This window comes from Trachypithecus francoisi, unplaced genomic scaffold, assembly GCF_009764315.1.
Source record: "Trachypithecus francoisi isolate TF-2019V2 unplaced genomic scaffold, Tfra_2.0 Contig01566, whole genome shotgun sequence".
Taxonomy (NCBI): Eukaryota; Metazoa; Chordata; class Mammalia; order Primates; family Cercopithecidae; genus Trachypithecus; species Trachypithecus francoisi.
Genome location: NW_022681441.1, coordinates 1,509,986 through 1,532,298, shown reverse-complemented (window position 1 = coordinate 1,532,298; position 22,313 = coordinate 1,509,986). Strand labels below are relative to the sequence as shown.

Below are 22,313 nucleotides of genomic sequence, written 5' to 3'. Positions count from 1 at the left end.
TGCACCCATCAACTCGTCAGCACCCATCAATTCGTCATTTATATCAGGTATAACTCCCAATGCAATCCCTCCCTCCTCCCCCCTCCCCATGATAGGCCCCGATGTGTGATGTTCCCCTTCCCGAGTCCAAGTGATCTCATTGTTCAGTTCCCACCTATGAGTGAGAACATGCGGTGTTTGGTTTTCTGTTCTTGTGATAGTTTGCTTCTAATTCTCAGGAGAACTAGCCGTGTTTGCGGCCTCCACAGTCAGTAAGCTAGATATACTTGTTCCTGTTCTTACACAGCATGGCTATTGTCCTTTGAGGGAGGAAGGAAGAATAATATGCTTAGTGTTTATATTTTCAAAATTGCTGCAGTTTTGAAAAATTCTACTGTGAAATGCGTACTGAATTATTTAAATATTTTTTTTCCCTACTTCCCTGAGCAATTGTCAATAGCTGACTGCCCTGGAGGTGGACCGTTCCATCAAAGAACAGTTGTGAAAATGTGTAAATCTGTAGTTTTAAATGAGGATACTCTAATTCCAACTGTAAGACTAATAAGCAGGCAGTCATACAGCTCAGCATCTACCTGAAAAGTGCAAACTTATATTCTAGAATGTTCTCTATTTCTGTCCCTTTAGTCTTCTCCCTCGACTTCCCCATCCTGCCCCACATGTTTTCTTCAACTCTCTCTCCCCATGTGGCTTCTGCTTTGTCCTTTGCTCTGACTGCTTTCTCCAATCTTCCCCTCATCTAAATATTACTCATTTGAAGACTCAGTTCAAGCTCCTTCACATTCATGAACATTTTCCTGACCACTGCAAACCATTGAATGTCTGAATTCTGTTTCGACTTTTAGTCAAATATGTTAGTAGTACTAACACATTCTCTAATAATTTCAGGTGCTATTACATTATTTCCTTAAGCAGATGGCAAGCTGCATGATGCCTAGGGATGTGACTATATTATTTTTGTATTTACTATAAGAAGTAGCCTAGTGCAAGTTCCAGACTATTTCTTCATAGTATCATTATATTATTTACCTACATCTTCCTCTAATAATTAACACTTTTATAAACCTCGGTCCTGTGTTTGCAAGAGCAATAGATGGATAAGTATATCTGATAAAGAAATAGATTTTCTTGGGAGGCCGAGACGGGTGGATCACGAGGTCAGGAGATCGAGACCATCCTGGCTAACATGGTGAAACCCCGTCTCTACTAAAAAAAATACAAAAAACTAGCCGGGCGAGGTGGCGGGTGCCTGTAGTCCCAGCTACTCGGGAGGCTGAGGCAGGAGAATGGCGTAAACCCGGGAGGCGGAGCTTGCAGTGAGCTGAGATCCGGCCACTGCACTCCAGCCTGGGCAACAGAGCGAGACTCCATCTCAAAAAAAAAAAAAAAAAAAGAAATAGATTTTCTCTCTAGCCCCTCTATGTGAGTGTACAAGTATGAGTGTGTTTGTGTCTTTGTGTTTAAGCAGGCTATGGGAAGGGTGAGAGAAATGGAAAGATTACAGGACTGGCTGTTATTTGGATGACAGTAAGATCACTGCTCAGAAAAGAAAGAGTTAAACTTTTGACAGTTCTCCATTAGCCGATAGAGTAATTATCAATTGAATAAAACTCCTTTTTTTCTATCAAAGAAGAAAAGCCAAATTTAGATTTAAAAATGGGAACAATTTTCTATGTGTAATATTTTTCAGTTTTGGAACAGAATCTAATAAACGAAGAGGTGGAAATAAATTAGAAAACGGTAAATGAAAAGATATAACACTTGACAGTCAGTCTTGTCTTGTCCACATTTGATAACTATAGAAACTGTACAAGCTCCCTGAGGACACGGAAGGACAGTTTGGATATTTTAAGGATTAGATTATTTATATCTATCTATAAAAAATACATTGTGACATTTGGATTTAATGAATATAAAACACTAGTGATAAACACTTGGTGAAAGAGTTAGGTTAATTTTGGAACCTAGAGGGATAATTTTGTTTAGGTCTTGAAAGCCAACGTTGGATCCTGGTGGTGTACTGAATGTATCTAAGGAAATTACAGAATCTAAAAAGGCTACATTTTCTCTGACCCTGTGAGTATTCCCATTTTGTATGACAAAATGTCTCATCCTGGAATGCGGCTGTTGAAATGAGTTACCTGACCCATATAAGAAAATATTTTTTCCTCTATCTGAATCTGTTCTGTAGCTAAGTATATTTTCACCTATACACAAACATATCTGCATATTTGTCTATGTGCGTGTGTGTGTCTGTGTAGATGTACAGTTTTTACTCGGTATCTTGAAACCAAGTTTGGAATCTTTTGAAAATGACATAATTAGTTGTTCGTAATTTGATTTCTAGGTTGTTGAGAGTGTTTCTTTCTAGGCTGAAGGCTAACATTTTAGACCCACAGAGAAGAATATCTGGTTGGATATGTTTACGTTACCAAGATGAACAGAAATGCCCTTAGTCTCTGTGGTGTCGTTTGCTAATTAGGAAAAGGCACCCCCTCCGTGTAGGTATATCCCTGTGGGCCACAGCTTGGCTCCTGGGCATGGGTGGATTTCAGCCCCCACTCCCCCCCTGCAGCCTGGCATCATTGCACAATTCACATACTTTACAAGGGTATGTGGAGCTCTAAATAGTAAGATGTGAAATGGCTAGCAGCACTAGAATAAGTCTACAGGGGGTTTTGCGTGAATATTAAATATAGAGACCATGATTATTGATAACTTAATGACCAGTCCTAGATATTTAAACCACCTTAGAGATGGGGAGGAGATGGATGAAAATGTTCTCAACCTTTTTAGCCAGACTGTCTTCTATTATGTTTCACTCATGGAGCTTATGTTTTGAGATAATTGGTCTAACTAAATAAATGTAATTATTTAATAACTGTTTGCATATATTGATCTCTTAACCAAATAGATATAACTGCCAACAGAGCTTTTGAGCAATATATATGAGTATTTTCATATTGGGTTCATGTGATTTTTAGGCCAGACAAAATAATTCTTTTATTAAAAAAGAATTTTTTATTTAAAAATTCTTTTATTTAATCCATGTGTCTATGCCCCAAGTAAATGTATGATTTTCACATGGTGTTTTGCTTTTGATATTTATTTATATATCCTGAAGTTTGGAAATTTTACATTAGAAATAAGTAAACAGTGCCACAGGGGACCTGTTGCTCTTAAACATATTCTATTCTCATTGTTGATAATCCTGAGCGGCAATGTAGGCAACATTAAACAGGCAAAATATGGGGATAGGGTTGCTAAGAAGTGAAGATCTCTCTAACTCTTTAATCTTCCAATGTGTAAATATTTGATAAAAGCATGCCCTTTTGTTTAATTTTTATTTTGAGAAGAGAAAGCATTTTAACTACATGTCAAAGAATAGACAGATGCAAACAAGCCATGACTGCTACTTGCCTGATAAAGGAAAAAACTGGTCATCTGGTCTGTTTATTGTTTTGTAAATTGAAAGGTATATAAAATAATAGTTCCAACATGTTCTAGTAAAGTCATCAGGATCTTAAATGAGTTGGTGAGACTTAAATGGAGAAAAATAAATCCCTAAGGAACATTTTTAGAGGCATGAAATATTATGATTGTGAATAAGAGTAATGTTTTTATTTATATGAATACATTTAAACAAATATATGTAACCCTAGTTGTGTGTGTATATATATATTTATATATGAGTGTGTATGCTTGTGTATATATCTATTCTAGAAATAGATGTAAGCATTTTAGAAAAAAATATAGATATGGTGGTGCTGAGTCTTTGTTTTAAAGAGAAAGCAAAGTTTTAATAACTGGTTTTTAATAACAGGCTTCAGTAATTGATTATATTTTTGCCCATTCTATTTTGGACAGATCATATAGCAATATTTCAAGCAGATGCTATCAGTACTCCAGCAATTATCCTCAGATTCTTCTAACTCTTTCTGTGTGCCCATCCTCTGGCTTCAACATGCTTGGCTCCTAGAGACTGGCATCTCTGAGTCTCTTTGAAGGACTGCCCTTGGGCTACTGGCACCATGGTGCCTGCATGCACAGTCAGCCAGCATCCATGGCGGTAACATGCCCTCAAGGATAGCCCTTACCAAGGACAGACAGGCACAGATTATAAAATCTCAGCAACCTTGCCCAAGGAGGAACAAATCTGAGGTTTAATTTAGGTTCCAGAGCTCCCCAGCAGGATGAACCTGAGATTGAACGTTTACCTGAAATTATACTCTTGCTAGTCTTCTCCTTCCTTCCTTCCTTCCTTCTGTCCCTCATCCATTCACAGGCTTCTCCTATACAGTACTATACTGATTCCAACTGTACTGAATCACTTGCACACAAACTCTTGTCTCATTGTCTTCTTCTGGGGAACCTAAAATCATATCTAGCTGTCACTGCGGTAAAAACTTCACAGGCACAAAGAGGTTTATTATGTCTTGGATGCCATGCTATTTTTAAGGTATTATAATGAAGTTACTCCCTCCCTACCCTCCCAGCAATGACTGGGAATCAAGGCTAATGTCTGGTAAAGCATAAATCAAGACAACTTTTTCCCCAGCTAGAACTACAGGAAATGGTGGTATTGTTTTTGATTATACACTTCCCAGTATATCAGTGAGAAGATTAATCCACAGAGGCATAAATGACCAGAATTATGAATTGAGGTAATTCTAGGCATAGGAGATCAAAAGAAATAGCCAGGGACCTTATGTTTCCTGTGAGAAGAAAGCAAGAGAGCTGGCAGATGCATGGTAAGGTTGAGACCTGAATTATGCCTGAAAGCAACTGACCGGAGGTAACATTTGGCTCTAGCCCTGACTCAGCTCCTTACTGTGGATTCCTGAGCAAGCTGGTGTGCTAGTTCTCCTAGACCTTAGTTCACTCACCTGAGGACTTGCACTGAATGATACATAAACTTCCTTCTAGATTTTAGTTTTGTGATTCTATTTGCACAATCATAAACAGCCAAAAGAAAAGCCATACATGAAGCTTCAGAAGCTGGAAAGTTTAAACACGTATCAGTTACTCGTGAATTACACTTTTCTGTGTCTGAGAGCATATGAGGAGCTTTGCTTGAGTAGCAGCAAAGGAGCTTGTTAAGAATTCAGAAGCGTAGGCGTAGTGGAGTATTAAATGGCTAAGAAAAAGACACCAGCTATCTCACTGGTAACTCAAAGCAGAATTTCGCAACTTAATCTCATTCCCACCAGGAGTCTATTACACATTCAAGACCTTGGAAGACTACAAAGTCAAGAATGGAAGGAACAGATTAAAGGGGGAATATTACTTTCAGAAGAAAAGAGAAAGAAACAAAAAGAACAAAATGCAGCTACTGTTTAATTTTAGTGAAAACTCTTTCTTAAGCCAAAGGAGTCTCACACTTCTCAGCCCACAATATCTGTGGGAATGTCCATGGAATTTTCTGTTTCCTCATCTTTAGTTTGTGAGAGGCATGTGCCTGCCCCATTGCAGCTCATAAGAACTCACCTGGCTAGCCATAAGTAGAAAGCTGAAACTGGATCCCTTCTTTACACCTTATACAAAAATTAACTCAAGATGGATTGGAGACTTAAATGTTAGACCTAAAACCATCAAAACCCTAGAAGAAAACATCGGCAATACCATTCAGGACATAGGCATGGGCAAGGACTTCATTTCTAAAACACCAAAAGCAATGGCAACAAAAGCCAAAACTGACAAATGGGATCTAATTAAACTGCAGCGCTTCTGCACAGCAAAAGAAACTACCATCAGAGTGAACAGGCAACCTACAGAATGGGAGAAAATTTTTGCAGTCTACTCATCTGACAAAGGGCTAATATCCAGAACCTACAAAGAACTCAAACAAATGGACAAGAAAAAAAAAAAATAACCCCATCAAAAAATGGGCAAAGGATATGAACAGACAATTCTCAAAAGAAGACATTCATACAGCCAACAGACACATGAAAAAATGCTCATCATCACTAGCCATCAGAGAAATGCAAGTCAAAACCACAATGAGATACCATCTCACACCAATTAGAATGGTGATCATTAAAAAGTCAGGAAACAACAGGTGCTGGAGAGGATATGGAGGAACAGGAACACTTTTACACTGTTGGTGGGACTGTAAGCTAGTTCAACCATTGTGGAAGACAGTGCGGTGATTCCTCAAGGATCTAGAACTAGAAATACCATATGACCCAGCCATCCCATTACTGGGTATATACCCAAAGGATTATAAATCATGCTGCTGTAAAGACACATGCACACATATTATCATTGTGGCACTACTCACAATAGCAAAGACTTGGAACCAACCCAAATGTCCATTAATGACAGACTAGATTAAGAAAATGTTCCACATATACACCATGGAATACTATGCAGCCATAAAAAAGGATGAGTTCATGTCCTTTGTAGGGACATGGATGAAGCTGGATACCATCATTCTCAGCAAACTATCGCAAGAACAGAAAACCAAATACCACATGTTCTCACTCAGAGTTGGGAATTGAACAACAAGAACACTTTGACACAGGAAGGGGAACATCACACACCAGGACCTGTTGTGGGGTGGGGGATAGCATTAGGAGATATACCTAATGTAAATGACAAGTTAATGGGTGTAGCACACCAACATGGCACATGTATACATATGTAACAAACCTGCATGTTGTGTACATGTACCCTGGAACATAAAGTATCATAAAAAAAAAAATAAAAATAAAAGAATTCTCCTTCGTACTACTTGTCAATTCCACAAATCCTGAAATGCATTATATGATTGGACTGGACCCATACAAATGTTGAATAGCATTTCAAATCTTTGAAGTGCCAATGACAGTGCTAACTCAAGTCACTATGAGTGTTCAGCAAAGACCCTGTAAAACAGTTACTCAAACCACCCTCATCCCTGCCCTTTGACTTCATCCTTATGGCTTCTGGAATGGGGACTAACTACATCAAGTCATTCTGTAGAACAAACTTGTAAAAGAAGTGTGAATAATTTTTTTCATATTATTAAGATATTTATAATCAGAAGTAGTTACCCAAAACTGTAAACCATTCGTATTTTCCAAAGATGTAATATAACTGTTCTGATATTAGGACATTAGAAGTATATGGAATTTAAATTTGTTTTTGTATCAATTTGCTATTTAAAATAAATACATTTACATGATACAAAATTTTGAAAGCATAAAATTTTCCCTCCTGCCCCTGTTCACCCAGTATTCCTCTGTGGAGATAACCAATGTTATCAGTTTATTAGTTTATTTCAGAGATATTTTATATAAGCAAATACTCTTGCGGGTGTACATTTATATGTTTTACATACTGTTATATACCTTCCTTTTCTCACATAATATACAATAGGAATTATTCTATATTGGTACTAAAAACCTCCTCTCTTTTTTAATATAACATTTCAACACTCCATGCTCTCTCTCTCTCTTACTTGCTTAAAAAAAAAAAAAAAAAAAACAGAACTGACTATCATTATTTATTTGTTTATTGTCTCTGACCCCCAGCTAGAATGTTAACTACATGAGAGTAAATAATTTCAACTGTTTTATTCACTGCACTCATTATTAATGCCCAGTACAGTGCCTGGCATATAGTAATTACACAATAAATATTTGAATTTATTCAATAAATGAATATGTTATACTTGATAACTATTGATAACTGTATTGTGTTGTATGTAATTAATTAAATGTGTTAAGTCAGTATTCTATTAACGGACATTTAAGTAGTGTCTGGTCTTTTGTTCTTATAGACTCTGCTGAGATGTGCATTTTGGTACATGCATCATTAATCCTAGAGCCACTTTATCCTTAGGGAAAATTTCTAAAAGTGAAATTGTAGTTTCAAAGAATGCAGAATTTTTTTTTTTTTTTTTTTTTTTTTTTGAGACAGAGCTCTGTTGCCCAGGCTGGAGTGCAGTGGCCTGATCTCGGCTCACCGCAACCTCTGCCTCCCGGGTTCAAGCGTTTCTCTTGCCTCAGCCTCCCTAGTAGCTGGGACTACAGGCGTATGCCACCATGCCCAGCTAATTTTTGTATTTTTAGTAGAAACAGGGGTTTTACTATGTTGACCAGGCTGGTCTCAAACCCCTGACCTCGTGATCTGCCGGCCTCGGCCTCCCAAAGTGCTGGGATTACAGGCGTGAACCACCGCATCCAGTCTGAAATTTTTAATTTTGATAGATAATGCCAAATTGTTGTCTTTGGAGGTAATACTAATTTTTACATTTACCAGCAATATATCTATGCATAAATACAATTGTCTTTATTTAAAGGAAAATATATTAAAAGTAATAGCAAAAACTGCAATTACTTTTGCGTCAACCTAATAATATTTATTTTTGAAGATACCAGAGCATTTAAAAGAAACTTCAACCCAAATTTAACAAAATCTAACAAGCTTCAATAAAGTAAAATTTCTCCTATTGACTGAACTCTTGATGTGGCTAAATCTTACATGATGTGTCTTCCTTAGAGAGAGGATTTTCCAAATATAAGCAGAGGCAAGATGAGAACGTGAATGGTAATAACGCTAGCCAGGCCCTGAAAGTCTAGGATCTGATAAACCAATAGCCTTTTCAAGGGTCAAAAAGTAGGTACTGGAAAGAAATTATGGTGCATAATCAAATAGATGACCACTGCATGGTTGGAACCAAGAAGTGATGGATTTAAAATGGCAACAAACCAAGGTCCAGGAAGACAACAGACCCAGGAGACATGTGGCAGTTTTAGAGGGTAATCATCTCACAGACTGAAGTGGAAGGGTATGATTACTGAAAAGGGCAAGGCAGGATTCTATTCTTGAGAAAATTGAATGGCAAAGTAAAGTAGAGACCTGCAAAAGTGACAGCCCAGCACATCAAATATGAATAAAAAGCAGCTTCAGCAAAATCATTTTGAATCCTGTATAAGTATTTTCTTTCTGCTTGCTGTTGGCCCTCCTACTAACTACTCTTCTCTTGTTTGTTTGTTTGTTTGTTCTACCCACTCACACACTACTGGAACAGAGTCATGGTGTTCATTTATCTCTGGATACCTGACCTGACATGGCCACAAGCTGTCTTTCTCTTGAGTCCGTTCAATCCTGATGCACACAGGCTCAGCAGTGAATCTTTGTATATTGGAGCCTAACTATGAGTACTGGATTTTTCCTGGAATATCTTCTGTTGATCCACTCTTGTCCATTGACTTTTGGCTTAAGCGGCTCAAGATCTTTTATTTTGGGAGACTCTATTTGTTACCATTTCACTCTTGGTCTCACTCTAGACCACCTCCCCTACCCGCCCTCTCGCCCAAAGCTAGAGAGCAACTTGCCCTGGACATACTCTAAGATAAATATTGATAGTCATTCAGGCTCTGGGGTAATATGACAGGTGCCCCATTATAGTGTGATCCAACATTGGCAAATACTGGTGATGGTGATGATGATGATGATGATGATGATGATGATGATGATAATGATGATAATAATAGCTTGGAAACTAGGCATTGTGCTGCTTTTTACAGAGTTTCAAATTTACTTTTAATAAAGCCCCAGCAAGTTAAGTATAACATTATTCCAATTTTACAGAAAAGGAAAATGAGGTAACTTGCGCAAAGGCACATAGATAGCAATTCAGAAAGCAAACCAGGCAGTCTGTCTCCAGGGCCAACCATTTTAAACTGGGTCACAGGATCACAGCAGTAGTGTAAGAAAACTTGACTTCTTGCTGATAACTTATTTAGTGACCTAGATTTCTAAAATTAACTTAAGAAGAAATGGGATTGGTCTCAGAGGCCTGGGTGTGCTGAAACTTCAAGCAACAACTAGATTTGACTTAACTGAGCCTCCAGTTTTTTTGTGACTAGAAACAGTAAGAAGGCTGCTGGTCAGTTTACCAGGAACTTTTACAGCATTTATTGGCAAAATGGGAAAAATTCTTATTTGTCTCACAGAAGATAGAGTGTCAGACGCTTGCTAGATACCCAACCATCCTACTTCCTCTTCTTAGACATGCAGAAGAGCCACGTTTCACAATCACCATTTCAGTAAGGTTGAGGCTACATGAACTGAGCTCTGGCCAACAAAATGAGAGTAAAAGTGATGTATCCTCCCTGGAGATCTGGCCTCTCAAACAACTTACGTGATCTCCATTCACGCACTCTTGTGCACGTCTTCTCTCTTTCCTCTATGTAACTGGAAAAACAGAGCTCCAAGATAACTAAAAGGAACACAGTGGAAAGAGGCTGGTTCCTGAGTCTTTCTCTCAAGGAATGTTTCTCAGGAGAGGGCCTGACCTACATGGAGCTGTGTCAAAAACAAAAAAATAAACTTTTTTTAAATCTTTATTTTTCTTTTTGCACATGTTAAACCACTTTAATTAGGATTGTTCATTACAGCAGATAATGTTAATTTGCTGTGACTAATACAGATAGCATATAAAGTTCTTCCTTGATGCAAAAGGGCAGTATAACTCTGTAGGGAAACCAGTCCCTTTCTGATTGGGTCACTTTCTGCTTGGGTTTAGGAAATAGTGGTGCTTAAAAGTTTAAAACTCAAGTCAACCAGAGAATCTGCTCTCTGTTTTACTCCCCTCAAACCTATTTCCCAGGAACTGGACCCTATTCCTACTCTTCACTGCCCTATTTCTCAATAGAATTATGAAATGTACCAAATTCCAAATATTATATGATCTAACATCTTTCAGTGCATGCAAAGTTATGGCATAATTTGATCTTGGATCAAAACCCCCTTTCCTTTCTATATGTTAGTTCTATGGATCATTGCTTTGTAATCAGGCTTGCATACCCAATCAATTCAGTCTATTTGATACAGAAGAGTTGAGTAAGGAGACTGGTGGGCAAGAACTTCATACCTCATTGTATTATATGTGTTAACAATAAAACTTTCAAGGACAAGTGGCTAGGCCAGAATGTCGTATGACTAGAGACAAACTATGGGTCTAGGACCAGGGGCCAAGGACACTTCTTATCTTGTTTCCATGGAATTACCTTTGCAAATAATATGCTTCTAGAAGTTCAGAAATTGTATGGGATGAACATAGAACTGTTCAGAAATAAAGAGATAAAACAGCTACCCAGCCTGATGGAGCAAATCTACCCTGAGGTCTTTAGAGTATTACAAGTGTCACACCTGGATTTTACTTACTTCTGAAGGTAAAGAATATTAATGAGGGATACAGGAGGAGGAGGAGGAGGAAGAGGAGAGAGACTTATGAAGTGCCCTGGAAAATATTTCCTGTTATTGTTCTTTGATATTTTTTTTTTTTTTTGAGACGGAGTCTCGCTCTGTCGCCCAGGCTGGAGTGCAGTGGCCGGATCTCAGCTCACTGCAAGCTCCGCTTCCCGGGTTTACGCCATTCTCCTGCCTCAGCCTCCCAAGTAGCTGGGACTACAGGCGCCTGCCACCTCGCCCAGCTAGTCTTTTGTATTTTTTAGTAGAGACGGGGTTTCACCGTGTTAGCCAGGATGGTCTCGATCTCCTGACCTCGTGATCCACCCGTCTCGGCCTCCCAAAGTGCTGGGATTACAGGCTTGAGCCACCGCGCCCGGCCTTTTTAATATAATTTAATCACAATGAAAAAAACTATTTTTTCTGGTTTTTTTTTAGTCACAGATGATAAAAAGTTATCTATGTCTAAATTTAGGAATGAATGCAAGTAAATTGTGTGATGTAAGTTCTTTCCCAGGTCAAGAAATGGCTACAAGTGGAATAACATCTTTTATATTCCTTGATGAGTGCATTTTCTTACTCCAATATTAGAATCAACAACAGGGTCAACTGAGTCTTACAGGGAAATACTTCAGTGGTCAGGAGATATATTGTCTATGCTAAATTGTAATAAGAAAGAGAACACTTGAAGGCAGAAGGGATATAATAAATTGGAACGTTAAAAAGCAATGAAGTCGAGGTTTAGAGAAGCAGTGCAAAAATTAAACTCTTTAATTAGCAATCATACCTTAAGTTGGAACATTTATATCAGAGATCCAGAAATGTTGACCTGACATTTGCTTTATTCTTTGCGACATGTTGACAGATGTCCTTGAAAGAGCACATTTCAAATATCACAAGTACAGATGTGATCAGCAAATTTGAGGTTTTATTGACTTATTATTGGCATCTTATTTGCTATCTCAGTTTTAGCTGCCAAGAGGCAGATTTGCTTATGCTTTATGACTCAACATTAGCTCCGTATATTGGGCATACAGAATTGTCTTCTAAACCATTCTATGAATATACTGTAATGTATTTATCCATCATACTGATGATGGGCATTTAAATCATTTTAAGACACTCACTATTATAGATAATCTCATAATGGGCATTGTTGTGTGTATTTCCCTGTGCACATGAGCAAGTTTCTTAAGAATATATACTTAGAAGTGTTATTGATGGGCTGTAGGTATGGACATTTGCAACAAATTTAATTAAAATTTGTTTTCAACATGGTTGTACCAGTTTGTTTATTCATATATTCACCAACATCTCAGCATAGTCTAACTTTGTAATGTTTGCCAATAGTATCACATTTTCATTGCTTTGATTACTGTTGAGGTTAAATTGAGAGTCATTACATATATTTATTGGACATTTGGATTTTATCTTGAAGAATCTATTTATATCTTCTGTCTTTTTTTGATCAGATTATCAATTCATAGAAGTGATTTTCTTTGTAGGAATTTGTAGGAGTTCTTTAAAGATTTGGAGGAATTCTAATCTTTTCCTAGTATCAACCTAAATAACAGACAGAGATGTCCCCTAAAAGAAAATGATATTAATTTGTGATTGAGCACTGCAATGGGAATTCAATGGACATATTCAGAGAGGTAAAGGTTTTTAAAGAAAAAATGAGGAAGAGTACACAGGTTGTTTTGAGATAATTATTTTTGTCTACAAGGATCAATAACAAGGATGTTGTCAGCCCAAGGTTGGACAGGAAGTGGCTGGGCAGATGTCCTCATAGAGTATTATTTTGTGTAAGGTTGCAGTGGTTTTTGTGCAAAATCATGAATTTTGCAGTATTTTATAATAGCTCTTGTTATCAGGTAACATGAGTGAGCACCCTTCTTCATGGACTTTCCCAGCTCCATTTGTCAGTTTGACACAAGTGATTCTGTTTTGCTTCTGACAAGTTTCACACTCATTACATGCATTGCATGTATCTTCTCCCACTCTGTGGATTTTACTTTGTTTATGAAAGCATCTGCTCTATAGGTGTTTATCATTTTGACATGGTTAATGTTCTTAATCTTTAATTCTGGAATTTGCACATTTGTGTCTTAATTAAGCGCTTTCTTTTTTCTTTTCTCCGGGGTGGTAGATTAGAGGCTTTTAGCATGCTTCGGCCACCTGGAAATAGCATAAAGATTAACTCCATGAGCTTTAATTTAAGAAGAAAAACAGGAATCCACCAGAATCATGAAGGATGTCCCAAATCCCAGGGAGGAGAACATGGGCGGAAAGAGCCAGTGATGGTGTCCAGCTGATAAAACTGAGCAAAGTCCTTTATATGATAGGCAGAGAGCCTCTCTGTGTGATTCACTTTTCCACTGGGGATCTGAGCAACCTAGGCCAAGGGAGAATACTTTGTTTCTCTCAAGACCTAGAGCTAAATTGGGAAGATGCTTGGAAATGCTCAGAGGGAGAAACACCAGGAAAACCTGCAGTCTCTTTTCTAGATCCTGGACCAAGAGCAGGGTGACATTTTTAATCTAACTGTACACAAAGTCAGTCATTTTTTGGCAACCTGGCAGCATACCATGCAGACAGTTTAATCTCGAGCCAGAGATTGCAGTGCTCGCTCTGGAGTGGAGTAGAGGCCTTGACAGCCAGATTTATGGAAAGTTCTTCAGCAGTGTGTGCTGGAATTGTGCTCTTCCCTGTTGCAGTTTCTTCTGGACTCTAAGACTTGTACCCAGGGCCAGCTTTTCAACCTGGAACTGGTCTGAATGTGTTGCTGGGCGCTTCAGCCTGCTCCCTGAGATTGTGATGCAGCAGGGACCTCTCTGCTCTACCCACAGGTAGAAGTCCTGGTATTTGGAGGAGCTTGGTTGAACCAGCGGCCTGAACTGCCCCACCCTTCTGTGCAGAGATTGTGGTGCTCAGAGCCCTCTCTGCTCCACATCCAGGCAAGTCTCCAGGCATTTGAGATACCCACTCACCTAGATCACCATTCTGAGCTGCATCATCCTTTTTGTTCATAGATTGTGATTCAGTAAGGCCTTCTCTGCTCCATGCCTAGGAAGGTCTCCAGGCATTCAAAGCATCTGCTTGCCCAGACTGGCATTTTAAGCCACCCCACCACCACTTTTCAAAGATCCAAGTGTAAGCGAGCCCTCTCCACTCCACGTCCAAACAGATCTCCAGGCACTTGGAGCACCCACTTGCCTGACTCAGAAGCCTGTCACTCCATGCCTCCTGTACAAAGATCCTGGTACAAGGGAGGTCCTCTTTGGTTTATGGCCAGGCAGAGTTTCAGACATTTGGGACACCAGCTCAGCCAGACTCACCACCTGTGCTATCCCTCCCTTCCAATACAGAGATTGTGGTGCATCAGGGCCTTCTCCACTCCATGACCAGGCGGATCTCTAGGTGTTTCAAGCACCACTCACCTAGAACAGCCTCAGTTGACCCATTTTTCCTGTGCATGGATCATGATGTAGTAGGGCCCTCCCCTCTCCATGCCCAGGCAGCTCTCCAGGTGTTTGGAGCACCTGCTTGCTTGAATTAGCTGCTGGACCTGCTGCACCCTTCCTGTGCAGAGATCCTGGTGCATAGGGGTTCTCTCTGTTACAAGCCCAGGCAGATCACCAGGCAGTCAGAAGGCCCACTGAAGTGGTTTGGCTCTGTGTCCCCACCCAAATCTCACCTTAAATTGTAATAATCCCTACATGTCAAGGGTGAGAGCAGGTGGAGATAACTGAATCATGGGGGCAGTTTCCCCTATACTGTTCTCTTGGTAGTAAGTGAATTCTTACGAGATCTGATGGATTTTTCTAAAGGGCTTCCCCCTTTGCTTGGCTCTCATACCAGTATGATTGTAAGTTTCCTGAGGCCTTCCCAGCCATGCAGAGCTGTGAGTCAATTAAACCTCTTTCCTTTATAAACTACTCAGGATTGGGCAGTACTTTAAAGCAGCATGAGAATGAACTAATACACTTATTCTCCTAAATTAACAGCCTGAGCTACTACACCCTCCCTCTGTAGAGATAGGAGTGCAGTGGGGTCATCTACATCCCATGCCTAGGCAGATATCCAGGTATTTGGAGCACCTACTCTTCTGAATTAGGAGTTTCAGTAGGTCACCCCCACATCCCCACCATGCAGAGAACTTGGGGCTGAGGAAGTTTTCCAGGTTCATGCCTAGGTGTTCCTCTGGGCACTTGGTGACCACCCACTGGATTCTCCTTCTGTGCTAGTGTTTGTGTCTGGCATCAGGAGACCTATAGGCAGCTCTGCCCAATCTTGCCTTACCCATCTTGCCCCCCACCACCCCAGGGCTAAGCAGGGAGCTCAGACCACTGTCACTCCACGGATCAGCCCATTGTCTGAGGAAACAGAAAGCTTTTATCAGTAAACAAGGACCAAGTATGTACCCAGCCACATTGCCCACAGTAGGATCTTACTTTTAAGCACCTTCTATTGGCCTGCAGACTGAACCACACAGCCTAGTGTAAAACCTGCTGGCAGAAGTGCCTAGGGAAGCAAATTCCAGAGACCCTACCCAACATTCTCTATAGTTACGCCCCGAGGGATAAGGTGAAAGGGAAATTTAAAAGAATAAAAATATAGGGAAAGAAAGAAAAATAAAAAATTCTAACCACATAAAAATAGTTATAAAAATTAGTAGTGTGGCCAGGTGCGGCGGCTCACACCTGTAATCCCAGCATTTTGGAGGCCGAGTGGGTGTATCACTGGCCTCCCAGTGGGAGTTTGAGATCAGCCTGGCTAACATGGTGAAACCCTGTCTCTACTAAAAATACAAAATTAGCTGGGTGTGATGGCAGGTGCCTGTAATCCTAGCGACTCAGGAGGCTGAGGCAGGAGAATCACTTGAACCCCGGAGGTGGAGGTTGAAGTGAGCTGGGATCATGTGACTGCACTCCAGCCTGGGCAACAGAGTGAGAATCAATTTCCAAAACAAACAGACAAACAAAAATTAGTAGTGCAAATAACCCCAGATGAGAAGGAATCAATGCAAGAATTCTGCAACCATGAAAAATCTGAAAGTTGTGATACCATCAAAATATCACACTATCTCTCCAGCAATGGTCCCTAACCAAAACGAAGACTCATAAATGACAAATAACCAACTAAAAGCACAGATTGCAAAGAAGTTCAATGAGATCCACTATATGGTGTAAAATCAACACAAAGAAACTTCTAAAGCAATCCAGGAAATGAAGGAAGAGATATAAACCTTTAATAGATCAATTAATTCTTCTGGAATTGTAAGGCTTGAGGAATTTCAAAATATAATTGAAAGCAGTATCAATAGACTGGACCAAGCAGAAGAAATAACTTCAGACCTTGAAATCCTGTCTTTTGAAGTAAGTCGGCCAGACAAAAATAGATAAAAAATAATTTTTAAGAATAAACAAAGATTTTGAGAAATATGGATTATATAAAGTGACCAAATCTATGAATTATTGGCATTCCTGAGAGAAAAGAAGAAAAAGTAAGCAATCTGGAAAGCAAACTTGAAGAAATAATTCAAGACAAAATTTTCTAATCTTGCTAGAGAGGTAGACATTCAGATACAAGAAATCTAGAGAACATCTGTGAGATACTATACAAAATGAATATCACCAAGTCATGTAGTCACCAGATCATCCAAGGTCAAAGCTACAAAAATTTTGTAAGGCAGCTAGAGAAAAAGATCACCCCAGGGTACCCAAGGAACCCTATTAGGCAAAAGACAACTTCTTCTCACAGGCCAGAAGAAATTAGGTGCCAATTTTCAGCAATGTTAAAAAAAAAAATGAAATTACAACCACAAATTTCATATTCCACCAAACAGCTTCATAAGTGAAGGAGAAATAAATATTTTCCAGGTAAGCAAGCACTAAAGGAATTAGTTACCACTAGACCAGGCTTATAAGAAATCTTTGAAGGAGTTTTAAAAATGGAATCAAAAGAGCAATACATGCTACCATGAAAACACAGATAAATACATATCCCACAGACACTATAAAGCAACCACACAATAGAAACTACAAAGCAACAAGCTAAAAAACTTCATAATAGAATCAAAACCTCACATATCAACATTAACCATGAATGTAAATGGTCTAAATACCTCCACATAGTAGGCTCAGAGTGGCAAGTTGGGTAAAGAACAAGACTCATCTGTCTGCTGTCTTCAAAAGATCCATTTCACACTCAACAATACCCACAGGCTCAAAATAAGGGCCAGAGAAATATCTATCACAGAAATGGAGAATAAAAAAGAGCAAGACTGGTTATTCTTATATAAAATAAAGCAGACTTTAAATCAACAACAGAAAAAAAGTACAAAGAAGGGCATTACATGATGATAAAGAGTTCAATTCAACAAGAAGACTTTACTATTCTAAATATATATACACCCAACACTAGTGCACCCAGATGCACAAAATAAGAACTTCTAGACCTCCAAAAAGACTTAACCAGCCACACAATGATATGGGGGATTTGAATACCCTAATGACAATGGTACAAAGATCAATGAAGCAGAAAACAAAGAAATTCTAGACTTAAATTTAAAACCTGACCAATTGGACCTAAATAGCCATTTACAGCATACTCACCCCATCAACCACAGAATATACGTTATTTACACCTGCACATGAATTATACTACAAGATTGACTACATGCTCAACCATAAAGGAAGGATAAATAAATTTAATTTATAAAAATCAAAAAGATACCAATCATACTCTTGGACCATAGTGAAATAAAAAGGAAATAAATACCAAAAACATCTCTCTAAACTACACAATTGCATGGAAATTAAACAACTTGCTACTGAATGACTTTTGGTTAACCAACAACATCAAGGCAAAAATCAAAATATTCTTTAAAATAAATGAAAATAGAGACAAAAACATGGCAAAAAGTTTATAGTGCTAAATTCCTACCTCACAGAGTTAAAAAAAAAAAAACCTCAAACTAACAATCTAACATCACACCTAGAGGAACTAGGAAAAAAGAAAGAAAGAAAGAAAGAAAAGCTTACCCCAAAGCAAGAAGAAAACAAAGAACTAAAATCAGAGCAGAACTGAAAGAAATTAGTCCCCAAAATCTATACAAAGAATCAACAAACCCCAAAGTTGTTTGTTTAAAAGACAGAGAAGATTCAGGCCCGGCGCAGTGGCTCAAGCCTGTAATCCCAGCACTTTGGGAGGCCGAGACGGGCAGATCACGAGGTCAGGAGATCGAGACCATCCTGGCTAACACGGTGAAACCCTGTCTCTACTAAAAAATACAAAAGACTAGCTGGGCGAGGTGGTGGGCACCTGTAGTCCCAGCTACTTGGGAGGCTGAGGCAGGAGAATGGCATAAACCCAGGAGGCAGAGCTTGCAATGAGCTGAGATCCGGCCACTGCACTCCAGCCCGGGCGACAGAGCGAGACTTCGTCTCAAAAAAATAAAAGAGGATTCATTAACAAAGAAAAAAAGAGAAGATCCAAATAAGTACAACTTGAAATGACAAAGGTGACATCACAACCAATCTTACAGAAATACAAAAGATCCTCAAAGACTACTATGAACACCTCTATACACACAAACTAGAAAATCTAAAGGAAATAGATAAAATCTTGGAAACACACAATCTCCCAAGATTGAATCAGGAAGCAATTAAAACCCTGAACTGACCAATATGGACTTTTAAAATTCAATCAAGAATAAACTACCAAACAAAAAGAGTCTTGGACCAGATGGATTCACAGTCGAACTCTATCAGAGGTACAAAGAGGAGCTGGTACCAAGTCTACTCTCACTATTCCAAAAAAACAAGAAGGAGGGACTCCTCCCTAATCTACTCTATGAAGCAAGCATTAAAACAAACAAAAATCTGGCAGAGACACAACAAAAAAGGAAACCTACAGGCCATACCCCTGATGAACATAGATGCAAAAATCCTCAACAAATTACTGGCAAATCAAATCCAGCAGCACATGATCAAGTAGGCTTTATTCCTGGGATGCAAGTTTGGTTCTACATATGCAAATCAATAAGTGTGATTCACCACACAAACAAAATTATAAACAAAACCTACATGAACATCTCAATAGACTCATAAAAAGATTCCAGTAAAATCCAACATACCTTCATGCTAAAAACTATCAAGAAACTAAGTATTGGAGGAAGTACCTCACAATAAGAACCATCTATGAAAAACCCACAACCTACATAATATTGAATGGATAAAAGCTGGAAGCATTCCCCTTGAGAACTGAAACAAGAAGGCATTTTCATTCACCACTCATATTCAATATAGTGTTTGAAGTGCTAGTCAGAGCAATTAGACAAGGGAAAGAAATAGAAGGCATCCAAGGAGGAAGAGAAGTCAAATTATGTCTCATCAGTGACACTCTAATTCTATATCTAGAACCCTAAAGATTCCGCCAAAAATCTTCTAGAACTGAGAACTTCAATAAGGTGTCAGGATACAAAATCATTGCATAAAAATTAGTAGCATTTCTATACATCAGTATCATTCAAGCTGAGGGTCAAATCAATATTGCAATCTTATATACAATAACCACACAGCAAAACAAAATAGCTAGGTATCCATCTAACCAAAGAGGTAAAAGATCCCTAAGAGGAGAACAATAAAACACTGCTGAATGAAGTCACAGATAAAACAAATAAACGGAAAAACATTTCCAGCTCATGGATTGGAAGAATCAGTATCATTATAATGTCGTACTGCTCAAAACAATCTACAGATTCAATGTTATTCCTATAAAACTACCAATGTCTTTTTTCACAGAATTAGAAAAAAAAACTATTCTAAAATTTATATAGAATCAAAAATCAGCCTGAATAGCAAAAGCAATCCTAACCTAAAAGAATAAAACAAAATTTATTGCCTGTGTTTTATTATATGAAAAAATTGTTTCCAGGACAATTTCAGAAATCTTTTCTCCTACCTGTTCTTCTATGATTTTTGTAGTTACAGGTCTGATGCTTAAGCATTTAATCCATTTTGAGTTGATTTTTTTTTTTTTTTTTTTTGAGATAGGATCCTGCTCTATTGCCCAGGCTGAAGTTCAGCAGCATGATCATAGCTCACTGAAGCCTTGAATTTCTGGGCTCAAGTGATCCTCCTACCTCAGCCTCCTGAGTAGCTGGGGCTACATGTATGTGCTACCACACCCAGCTGATTTTTCAGATTTTTATTTTTAGAGACAAGGTCTTGCTGTGTTGCCCAGTCCGGTTTTGACCTGCTATTCTCAAGAGATCTCCCTGCCTCAGCCTCCCAATGTGCTTGAATTACAAGCATCAGCCACCACACCTGGGCAGATTGTTGTAAATGGTGTAAAACAAATAACAATTTCATTCTTTTACATGTGGATATACAATTTTTCCAACACTCTTTGTCAAATAATCTATCCTTTCTCCATTGTGTGTTCTTGGCACCTTTGTCAAGAGTCAATTAACTGCAATATGTAGATTTACTTCTGGGCTCTCTGCTGTTCTATTGGTCCATATGTCTGTTTTCTTGCCAGCACCATGCTATTTGCATTACTATAGCTTTGTGGTATATTTTGAAACATACTATAGGTAGTGTGATGCTTTAAGCTTTGTTCTTTTTGCTCAAGATTGCTTTGACTATTCAAGGATTTTTGTGGTTCTATATTAATTTTACAACTGCCACTGGAATTTTGATAGGGATTGTAGTGAATCTATAAATCACTTTATATAATACAGGCGTTTAAAAATATTAATTCTTCCAATCTATTCATGTGGTATATTTTTCCACTTATTTGTGTCTTTAATTTCTTTCATCAGTGTTTTACAGTTTTCATCATACAGATCTTTCATCTTGGTTAAATTTATTTCTAAGTGTGTTTTGATTTTATTATAAATGGGATTTTTGAAAACTTATTTTTTAGATAACTCATTGTTAGTGTAGTATATTGAAGTGCTGATTTTTGTATGTTGACTTTGCACCGTGCGGCTTTACTGGATTGGTTTATTAGTTCCAGCAGTTTTCTTTGTGGAGTCTTTAGGGTTTTCTATATGTAATATGTCATCTCCAAAGAGACAATTTACCTCTTCCTTTTGGATTTGGATGCCTTTTATTCTTTCCCTCCTTCCCTTCCCTCCCTCCTTCCTTCCTTCCTTCCTTCCTTCCTTCCTTCCTTCCTCCTTCCTTCCTTCCTTCCTACCTTCCTTCCTTCCTTCCTACCTTCCTTCCTTCTTACCTTCCTTCCTTCCTTCTTTCCATCCTCCCTCCCTCCCTCCCTCCCTCCCACCATCCCTGCTTCCCTCCCTTCCTTCCTTTCTCTCTCACTCTCTCCTCTGCCTAATTGCTCTAGCTAAAATTTCTATTGCTATGTTGAAATAAATGGTAAGACTAGCCATCCTTATCTTATTCCTTACCTTAGAGAAAAAGGTTTCAGCTGTTCACCGTTGGGTATGATGATGGTGGTAAGCTTATCATATATAACCTTTGTTATGTTGATGTACATTCCTTCCATACCCAATTTGTTGTGAAGTTGTTTTTATCATAAAAGGGTGGTGAATTTTGTCAATTTTTTTCCTCTAGCAATGGAGATCATTATATGCCAAAACAGACAAATGAGATTGCATCAAACTAAAAAGCTTCTGCACACAAATGGAAGAAATCAACAAAAGAAAAAGGCCACCTCTGGAATGGGAGACAATAGTTACAAACCATCCATTTAAGAGGTTAATATCCAAAATATACAAGAAACTTAAATGTAGATTAAAATTATCATGAGATACCACATCACATCTGCCAGAATGGCTATTAAAAAATGACAAAAAGTGTTGGTAAGAATGTGGAGAAGAGGGAACCCTTGTACACTTTTTGTGAGAATGGAAGTTAGTATTATGATATGGACAACACTATGAATGTTCTTCAAAAAAATAAAAATAGGACTACCATGTGGCCAAACAATTTTACCACTGGGCACATTCCCAAAGGAACTGAAATCCATATCTCAAAGATATATGTGCACTCCCATGCTTATTGCAACATTAGTCACTATAACCAAGATATGGAATCAACTTAAGTGCCCATCAGTGTATGAATGGATATAGAATATGTGATGAAATACTAGTCAGCCAT

General features: G+C 38.5%; 1 long non-coding RNA gene across 1 annotated transcript in view; it reads left to right on the top strand.

The window, feature by feature from the left end:
* Positions 1–22,313, top strand: part of LOC117064170 — a 141,719-nt gene that overhangs the window by 459 nt on the left and 118,947 nt on the right. The window lies entirely within an intron of this gene.